Source organism: Ascaphus truei, chromosome 3 (assembly GCF_040206685.1).
Source record: "Ascaphus truei isolate aAscTru1 chromosome 3, aAscTru1.hap1, whole genome shotgun sequence".
NCBI classification, from domain to species: Eukaryota; Metazoa; Chordata; class Amphibia; order Anura; family Ascaphidae; genus Ascaphus; species Ascaphus truei.
Window position 1 is genome coordinate 310,355,348 of NC_134485.1, and position 10,631 is coordinate 310,365,978.

Consider the following 10,631-nt stretch of genomic DNA (forward strand, 5'->3'; position numbering starts at 1 on the left):
CCACTCACCAAACATTCTGACACCTCTCAACTTCCCTTCTCCTCTTTGATCCCTCATCTCTATGCAGACTTCCTGGCTACTTATTGGACCGCCAATACTGTCTGTATAGAGATGGATACACATTTTATAAGGGCATCTTTTTTGCTCTAACCTTGGATCGGGAATACAACTGTTACACTAAACATAGCGGGTGGGAAATACAATATTTTAAAGGGAAGATATGAGGGGACAATATGCATACGCGTACCCACAGAAATGGCGGGACAACTGTTATCTTTGCCCCACTGACCTTGTACACATCTTTTAGCCACATTTCCACCAAAATACCCACCCTTAAACACCTGCTCCCGAAATCCCAGATTTATTACAAGACATTACAGGTTACAATAGAAAGAGTGTCCCTTGCTTATGGTGCTGTTAAGCTTCCAGGGACCCACGGTTTTCATGGGTAACCAGTCGGGCTTCTCCTTTATCACGAAGGCTGGCTACATCTACCATCAGAATGTCCTTTAAAAAAATGCCTTTAAAAATATATAATTCTCCTGGGATTTGTAAAGCCTTGTATCATTTGAGTTGTAAATATGTCTAATAGACTATTAAACAAATGGCAGGCTTAAAAGGCATTAATGTGCACATCACCACTGCAAAGAAAATGGCTATTTTGTGTTTGTCCAGAACAAATAGAGTGATGCTGCACACCGCAAAAATAGAAAAAACATACAATTACCGGTGCTCCAATGTTTGCACGAAAGCCTGCAATCAGTCCAAGACAGATGAATAAAGGAACAAAGGGCACTGCGGATTTCAGCAAAAGAAACTCATTTATTGAGCCAACACGACATTTCGACCTTAGTGGTCCATTGTCACTTGAAAAAGACCACTAAGGTCGAAACGTCGTGTTGGCTAAATAAATGAGTTTCTTTTGCTGAAATCCGCAGTGCCCTTTGTTCCTTTATTTATTTTGTGTTTGTCACATACTGTAATGCATAGCTTTGAAATTGTACTAAATATTGTTGTTGATACATTATGTATAGTCCCTTGTATTGATTTGTCAATGTATTGTTTTCTCTTTGAATATGCTCTGTAATTATTATCATTAATAATGATAGTCTCCTTGTGAATAATTCTAACTTTTTTCACCCTAAAATAAATAATTTAATGTTACAATCTTGTGTTTTTTCTCCCGACATGCACACAAAGAAATAAACATGCACAGACATATCAGTATTCTGGAAATTCGTGTCCAAACATGAATAACATGTAGACTGTGAACTCCAGTCAATCAGCAAAAATGTTATGGAGTAGCTTAATACAGCCTCGTGTATGATATCGATAAACTACACTGAATAAAATGAAAGAACATTTTTATTAAATATCGTTAATAATAAAAATAACAAAAAAACTTGACATGGATGGTTTCAATTCATCAACCTCTGGGTTATGGGCACAGCACACATCTGCTGTGCCACACAGCTTGCTGCTGAAAATAACAAGATGTGGAGAAGTGCAATTTACAGTCATCCAACCTTGTCTACATGTCAACCGTAAACATGAAACACAAAAAAATAATAAATATATCTTAAAATAAAAATTATAATAAGATATGGTTGTGGTAAAACTGGTAGAGGGCATTACCAGATCTGATCCAAAAGGGTTCATGGCTTAGTCTAAAAGGGGGTGGGTATCTGTCAAAATATTTTGATGCCTTAAATCTCTCCCTACTACTAACTGTGTCATCACTTCCATCTTCCACTATTTGTATTCTGTTTCATTTAGTACCCCTTCTCTTTTTGTTTTTGGAAAGTACATATTTCACAGATGCTGACTGCATACATTTGCTGTATCTGAACAAAGGAGCTTTCGGGTGACCCACTATTACATTGAGAGCTCAGGCTCCTCAGCCCGTACATTAACCGATGATTTGTAATGTTGCCATAGAAGTTGTCAATTTGGAACATTTACAGATGTGTTGATATTAAAGGGCAAAGAAGAAGAAGCAGGCACACGGTCTTACTCAAAAGGAGGCTTAATATGCCATAAAGTCCAACGTTTCGGCAGTCAAATGCTGCCTTTCTCAAGGAAAGGCAGTATTTGACTGCCGAAACGTTGGACTTTATGGCATATTAAACCTCCTTTTGAGTAAGACCGTGTGCCTGCTTCTTCTTCTTTGTACTGGAACATTTGGGACTACAGGAGCTCCCCAGGACCAGCGCACCGGCAGCTAAGTACCCCACCTCTGTTACCATTGATATTGAGTGCGTGTCTCATCCTCTGTCTTGATATTAAAGGGACAACTGACAATGTGTTTAGTAGTGTACCTGTGTCGAGTGAAGCTCACTGTTAAAATCAAGGCTGGTATATGTACAGTACTCAGGAATCTGCTACTTATGAGAAGTGAGGTCAATACTGTGCGTCATACTGTTTAACCATTCCACTCCTAAGGAGTTAGAAAATGTATGCATTACTGATGTGTTTGATTGGGATATTGAGACTTGAACACCGCATACATACTTTATAGTTTTTGAACTCATTTTCTATTGTAAAGGAGTAATATTTTAATGATTTTTACATATGTGATTGTATGTAGCTTTTAATATTTAAATGCATTGCTCTTAGTTTTTATGATTTGATTAAATATTTACATCTAAGATAACATTACCTATTTTTTAACGTGTCATTGACAATTATTAAAATGACAATGATTTTTGAAAATACATTTTTCTAATTTTACAATTGCTTTTTTTCAAATATTCATGAGCTAATGAGCATCAGTTCAGCAGAAAGAGCACAATAGCCTATTTAAGCAGGACTCATAACATTCCTTTAATATTTTCTATTAATCATGATACAGTGGGATAGTGGAAACCTATGCCAAGCTGAGCATCGAATTTGAAGTTGTAGAAGAAGTGTAATACAGATCTCTGTAAACAGAGGTGCTAGGAGAATCTAGGACAGCAAAGAGACTGCTGAACAAAGAACTAGAGGATGCAAGAAAAGGATGTGGCTAGATTAGTAGACTTGTTAACAGAAAAAGAGAAACGTGGAGTTGAAAAGGCAGTAATGTATACAAAAATAATGTTTAACAAAATATCTCTGACTTTCTCTTATCTGTGTGTTTCTGTTTGACATATATTTGTTGAAGTAAACCAGAAAGTCAATTTTTTTCCAAATTACTATTGCCATTTTTTTAAATAGAAAGGTACAGAAATATTGGACTAAGTAACAAAGTTCAAATTTTTTCTTCTCTCTCTTTTGTCTTTGTCCAATTGTTTCACTGCTAATTAAACTTTGAGAACTTCCAAACATTCTGCACTACTGGTTCATCATGCAAAATAAAAGTCCCGGCGCTACAAATGTCCCAGATACCGTGATCCAAATGGAAAGTCCTGGATGAAAAATTCTCAGATGGATGGTACAGGATATTTTCACAGAGTCCCAGGGAGTTGATAATTCCCTTTAACGATGTCCGCAGTGATTCTTGGGAAGATCTGTTTATTAGTTTCTCTGGCAGCTTGTACACCACTTAGAAGTGGTTTTCACTCACATTGAGTGATCACGTTCACAGCACCAATTCATTGCCATTTTTCACACTATTGTGAGTTAATTGCACATTGTAGATTAGCGCTTGTTAAGGGTATTATTGTTGTTTGTACTGGTTCATCATGACTGAATTTCATCACAGATGGGTTGACCAGATAAATAATATTTAGAGGACATTCAATGTAAGGATGAGAAAAATATTCTACCTCATGTAACAAATACTTGTTAGCATGATGGTGAATTATTTATTCTGCAGCAAAATAAGCCACACTTCAGTATAAATAATAATGTAATATTTATATGATTTTCCATCACACCCACTGCACAAAATCATTGGGGTTTGGTTCTCATACTGTGCTACAGGTCAGCAATGCGTATACTAACTGGACTACATTTTTTTTCAGTTGAAATATGTGAGAGTAAATATAATAATGTGTAACAAAAAAATAAAGAAACTTTCATTAATATATACATTACTAAGAAATACAAGAGTTGCAAGATAGTGAACAGCTCTGTTGTATCCCTAATATATCAAGTTCCCTCTACCACTGATCTACTGTATAATGAAAAGAAGACATGAGGGGCTTTCAACCTTCTGCAAGAATCCCCAAGGATTAGAACATTCCTACTGTGCCATGTACAGACCATCAATGAAAATATGAATATCTTCCATTCCTAGGATTATAATGTGGACATTTTGGAAAGCACAACATACAAGCATTTGATGATTACCTCATGCAGTTTTCTATAAATATTCTTGATGTCAATCCTTAATAGACACACTCCAAATGAGAATAAAGTAGCAGAAATAAATCGAACATTATTCTTCTACAATGAATTAAGAAAGATTATATTTTACAAAGACACCAATAAATATAGTACTATACTGTGCTTTATATGGGGGGAAAAAGAGCAACATGACTGAATTTTGCAGACAATATCAAGTTTACCAAACCAAAGGCAATGATCACAAATTAATATTATATTTAAAAAAACATTACTGTACCTATCTTTGAGATATTAAAAACCTGAATACTAGATTGGAATCATAGATGCATTTGGCAAAAGAGATTTCATACAGGTACTACTGCATACTGTATATATAAGTTGCATGTGCTTTATATTTTGTCTTTTTTATTCAATTTGTGTTTATGTTACAGTATATGATCAGCTGGTCATTCAGATGCTGCTAATTTTTGATCACATACTGTACTAATTTTCTACAAAAAAAGGGCTGTATTTTACTAGTGGTACAGATAGAGAAATAAGCGGCAAACTTGGCAGTAGTATAAAGTTGAGAGGGGACCGAAAGAGAAGAGTCAAATACGAAACCTAAACAATGGGTTTGAGGAACTTGATACTTTAGTGTTACTGACTGTGATAGAAAATTGCACAATGGGGTTTGTTTTAAAAAATAAGTAACAGAGTCATTGACATATTGAATATAAAGCATTTTGTTGCCATCCAGGATGATTGTTGTGAAACATTTGGAGACCTGGGACTTTACTGCATATGAGAGTTTTGATTTGAATAGATACAGTTGTATCATCTGTATGAAGGTGATACGTCAAGCCAAATTAATTAATAAGGAATGAAGAGAGAGTGTATAGAAAGAAAATATGTACCAAAACCAGGGTTGCCACCTCTCTGGGTTTGACCCGGAGACTCAGCATTTTGGGCACATACCTCCGGGCTATGGGTTTAGCCTGTGAATCTGTGGTGGGGTGCAGCTGCGTCTCCAGCATTCTCCGGCAATTCCCCTGCAAGTCCCCCTCCAAAAGCCGTGAATAACGCTGTCTGGCAACAAATGATGCTGCGTTTCCATGGCAACGGGACATGGCGTGACATCATGACACTACGTGGGATCAAGTTGTCATGGAAACGTGATGCTATTTAGCGTCATTACATCACATAGTATCCCATTGCCATAGCAATGCAGCGTCATTTCACGCTACGCAGCCATGTTCTTATTTACCTCTATAATTAGAGGAAGAATGATCACTTTGGATCTGTCCAAAACATAAACATGAAAAAGATCTACTTACTTGGAAAGTGAGGAGGGGCGAGCTTAAGGGGGGGGGGCGCTAACCTTCAAAACAGCTGAGACAAGCTGGTCAAAGTTAATAAACACACAGAATCCCAGCAAGCTCAAAAAAACTCCAAACAATACCACATGATATATATATATATATATATATATATATATATATATATATATATATATATATATATATATATATATATATATGTATGTATGTATGTATGTATGTATGTATGTATGTATGTATGTATGTATGTATGTATATATATATATATATAAATATATATATATATATATATATAATGTGTCAAAAGGAGTGCTACTGTGAATTGCGAAATGTATAGAACAAAAGACAGAAAAGCCCAAAGCTACATCCAATATGACAAAAATACACAGTGAAATACCTATATATTTTCTTGAAAAGGAATAATTTAGTTAAACCCTTTGGCAAAAGCATTATAAGCCCACAAGCCACATCATGGCATGACCAAGTTTTGCAGCTCCTAACACTAACTGATTAAAATTATTATTTACCTCTATAATTAGAGGAAGAATGATCACATTGGATCTGTCCAAACCAGCAACATGAAAAAAAACCTGCTTACTTATAAAGTGGGGAGGGGCAAGCTTAAACCCTGGGGGGAGGGGCCACTAACCATGTGAGTTAGCTCTTTGGCCCAGTAACATTGTATCTTTGCAATACCTTGCCTGTAATAAAAGTATTTTTTGTGTTTTTCCCTTTCTGGGCATGCCAACAAGCAGGGATTGCGAGGGCATGAGTTGCAAGGGAAGGGGAGGGTTGCGGAGGATCCATTAACAGAATTCACCTAGGAGATTGGGGTCTGGAATTGTCAGTTCCCTCATGCAACGGACGTGCTCGCCACAAACCAGGAGCAGACTGCGAGGCTGAGGTGGGGATATGAAAGCATCGACCTGAAACCGTAAAGCCGGGACCGGATTGCGGATTTCCATCGTCGTGGGTAGCCGGGCTGGGGTTGGAGAAGGCAGGGTTACCATTATCCAGGATGGGGTCAAGGCAGGCAGCACTGGAGCAAAGGTCAAGGTCACAGGCAGGGTTCAGCAACAGGAAGGCTACAACAAAGAGATTCAGCGTAGAGCTTCAGCGTAGGCGCTTCAGCGCAAGGAAAGGTCTCTGGAAAAGAGCAGTGACATCATAGGGGATTCAGCGGAGATGTTTCAGCATGAGAGATCCTCAGGAACAAGGAAGCTTCAGCATAGGTTCTTCAGCACAAGGAAAGGCCTCCGAATAGAGGAGACCACAGAAACATCAAGCTTCAGCACAGGGGCTTCAGCACAGGAATTACCTCCGGCTGGAGGGGGCTTACAGGAACACAAAGCTATAGCGCTGGGGATCCAGCACTTCAGCACAGGGACAGGTAGGGCTATGGCAGGGTAAGCAGAGGTACTTGTGCAAGCACAGTTTACCAGGAACACAGTGATTCCAGAATTATTCTCAGCCGCTTCCTGGGGGGAAGGGCTCACCCTAAATAGCATCAACAGCCTACAGGGGCAGAACTGCATAGAAGGCAGCATGAAGCCAAACAGGAGTCTGAGTTCAGAACCAGGTGATTTAAATTACTGTTCAGGGAGAGCTTTGCCTGTAACCTCTACAGCCCTGTAAGGGTGAGTTCCAGCCAAACCCAGGACCGGATTCCTTACACCCCATAAATGTACCCGGGAATCATGCTTCATTCTTGGATACATGTTGGCACATTGTTCCGGCAATATCTCCCCTTGAAAACGCAAGCGTGATTCACCACTATGGTACCCTGCTTCAGCATAGCCCAGAAAGGAGAATTAGGCATGGATGAATAGGTATCCATGTTGCTGAGTGAATCCCTAGGTTAATGGGAGTACACCAGCTAGTCCCAAGGTGACCAGGAAACAGTGTTTGTTTGTGGGTGCCCCAACCATATATAAGGTTGAGGGAGGACTCTGAATCCAAAAGATATGTGGGGAATAAGGCAGATAGAAATAAAACTGCAACCTTAGACTGTTTCTGTCCCCTGTTCCCCAAGAGGAGAATATTAAACTATACCCTAGTGTATTAAAATATACTTTATTAAATGTAATGTGTTTTTAAATTCAGAACCAATGTCCAAACAGGCTGCCCGAGCTAACCCATTGGTGCTTGCAAGTCTACTGGACATCAGAGCAAAGCAGTCAGAGGATGCCAGAGGTGTGAATAGCATTTTGGCAACAGGGATAGATGGAGTACCAGGTCTGGAGATCAATTGTAGTCACCCTGGCTGCCACTTGCTCTGCCAGACCTACAGTAGTGGAGCCTGTCTCAGTGGGTGTAATGAGATAGCCAGGGATGGAGGTGGCAAACTTGCTCATGTCCCCTGACTATTTCAGATTTCCCGCTGACCTGTCTTTTCTAGCCAACTTGGCTCTGACTGGTTGCTTGGGAATTTTCCCACGTTTTAACTTGCTACTGAGTTTTGAGAATGAAACTCAGAATAATATAAAAATCTGTGATCTGTGAGCCAATTAGATTGGAGTTCTCCGGTAGTAAGAGCGCAGGCGGGCTATTCAAAGTTCTTCTGCGCAAATAGCAAGGCAACCAGCTTCGATTTCAAGCCTGAAAATCCTGCCTGCCAGAGAAAAAGTCCAGCATTTTTGCGCCCAAGTTCTCAAAATCGAACAATCGGACGCGGCTCGGATTTTATGCCGATTTGTTCCAGATGATTGGGAATAACTCATGTCAGATGGGACCAAGTTCTCAGAAGAGAACGTGATGGTGGCATGTGGAATTTCATGCCGATTTGAGTTCCAGGGGATTCCGGGCTAAGTCCCGGTCAGGGTAAAACCCATCTACTGAGTTTCCTGCACCAAGGAACATCTAGTTTTTCAACCCCAGTCCCAAAGTAAGTGTGTCTTTTTGTCTGTATTTTGTGTATCATTGTGTGTAAGCGCATTTATGTGAAATTTTTTCAATTTATTTAATTACCTTGTTTTGCTCAATGAATGATCCTGGAAAAAGGTGTAAATAACCTTGTCTCCCATGACAAATTAAATGGGGTTTATTCTGGTGAAACCAACAGACATACTGTACAATGAAACACAAAACAGAGGTAATACACGCTTAACTGGGGGTTTGTGGGAAGTCTTAAGCCTCACTAGGTGTTGGGCACCTGCTTCAGGATGGCTTACCCTATCCGCTACACGTCCAAGAACACCACAGTACTATCTCAGTTAGAGATACCTGGCTTTCCCTGATGGCGGGGTCTTCATTGATTATTAGAACTTCGCTGTGACTATAGAACTTGTCCTTAGCTAGGCTAGGCTTCTCCGGCAACTCCGTGCCGAGTGCTTTGCTATTCAGAGCAAAGCACTTTTGAAAAGCCCGCCAGTGCTTCACCTGACCAAGTCCAAAGATTGTCTAGTTCTCTGTGTCCTATGTTTAAAATGGAAGAGGGACTGGCAACCAATCAGAGGACAAATTGTAACTGCAACATCCAATCACTATCTGGAGGCTCAGCTTGCTGCATGCATCAGAGGAGTGGGTGTGTCGACGGAAACTGGCAAGCGGGAAATTCAAACTGGCCAATGGGAACTATGCCTACGAGCAAGGGCTTTCCTACTCCAGCTCCATACGTCCCGCTGATAAGGCTCCACCGAGTCTGGGAGATCAAAAGTTTCCCCCGCGGGAAGTCTCTGGGGGCGATGCACTAAACAATGGGATTTTGCGCCCGATTGGAAAACAATTTCTCGTTATATAACAGTGTGATCCAAGAGGGATCAAAAAAAGTATCCCCAAAGCACACACTCAATGCTGGAAAGAAATATACTGGACGACAATAATCCGACAGGAAAAATTACCTGTATAGTCAACTGTATAGGGAATTAATGACCCTTATAATACCAAAAAGTCCAAAGAAAATAATAAAGTTTTATTAGTCTAAATACTCATTAAAAACACATACATGGACTTCCGGTGACGTCAGCTGGTATGGAGTAGCAGCCTGGGAGCTCCGCGGACTCACCCGAATAAACTTCAAAATAAACACCCTTCCACCTAATATTCTCAACTAAAAAGAATATCCTCTGGAGGGGGAAACATCGGCGGGATGTCCAGGCAACAAAAAAAACCGGCATCACAAGTAGTAACGAAATACTTCTCCCCGCAGCAGACAAGCCCCGAACATCAGTCTCCTACACAAGATGGCGGCGGCGCACGCGGTGCACAAGCTGCACAGGGCAAGACTGCCAAAGCCAGAGAGACCTCCACGCAGGAGCAGCCTCTAACCAGGGCCTTCATGGAGCAGCTGATGGCGGCCCAACACACCAAAATGCACGCATCCCTCCAAATGGAGATAAAAGCCGCGGTCCATGATCTCACTCAGCAGATTAATGGCCTAGCGGACAAAACCGCCACACTAGAAGGCGAAATGGAGGAGACCCATACGCGCCAGACAGCAACGGAGAACGAGATCTTCAGGCTCCGAGAGGAAATCGCTATGCTTAAAGACGGATTGGAGGACCAGGAGAACAGGGATAGGAGGCAAAACCTCCGTATTCGTAATATCCCCGAGACAGTTCTCCCTGGCCTCCTCCGCCCATACCTCGTGGATCTGTTTAAGTCTGTGAGTAACACAGTAAAAGACGAGGACTTGGAAATAGACCGAGCCCACAGGGCCTTAGGGCCCAGATCTGAGGACCCTGGAAGAAGGCGAGATGTGATTGTAAGGCTGCATAGCTATTCTGCTAAAGAAAATATACTTCGGGCATGCAGAGAAAAAGATCCACTTACCTTCCTCAACGAAAAGCTGCAAGTCTTCAGCGACCTGTCTAGCAAAACTGTGCTGTGGAGAAAAGAGATGAAACCCCTAACGACCCTGCTGCAGGATAACGAGATCAAATATCGTTGGGGGTTTCCCTTTAAGCTAACAGCCAGCAACAGCAAGGGCAGGTACCTCACGATTAGATTTCCGGAGGACATGGGCCCGTTTGCGCGGGCGCTGGGGCTGACCCCACCCGCGGCATGGATGCAGGATCAGCAGCAAGTCCCAGCCCAAAGTGAGGA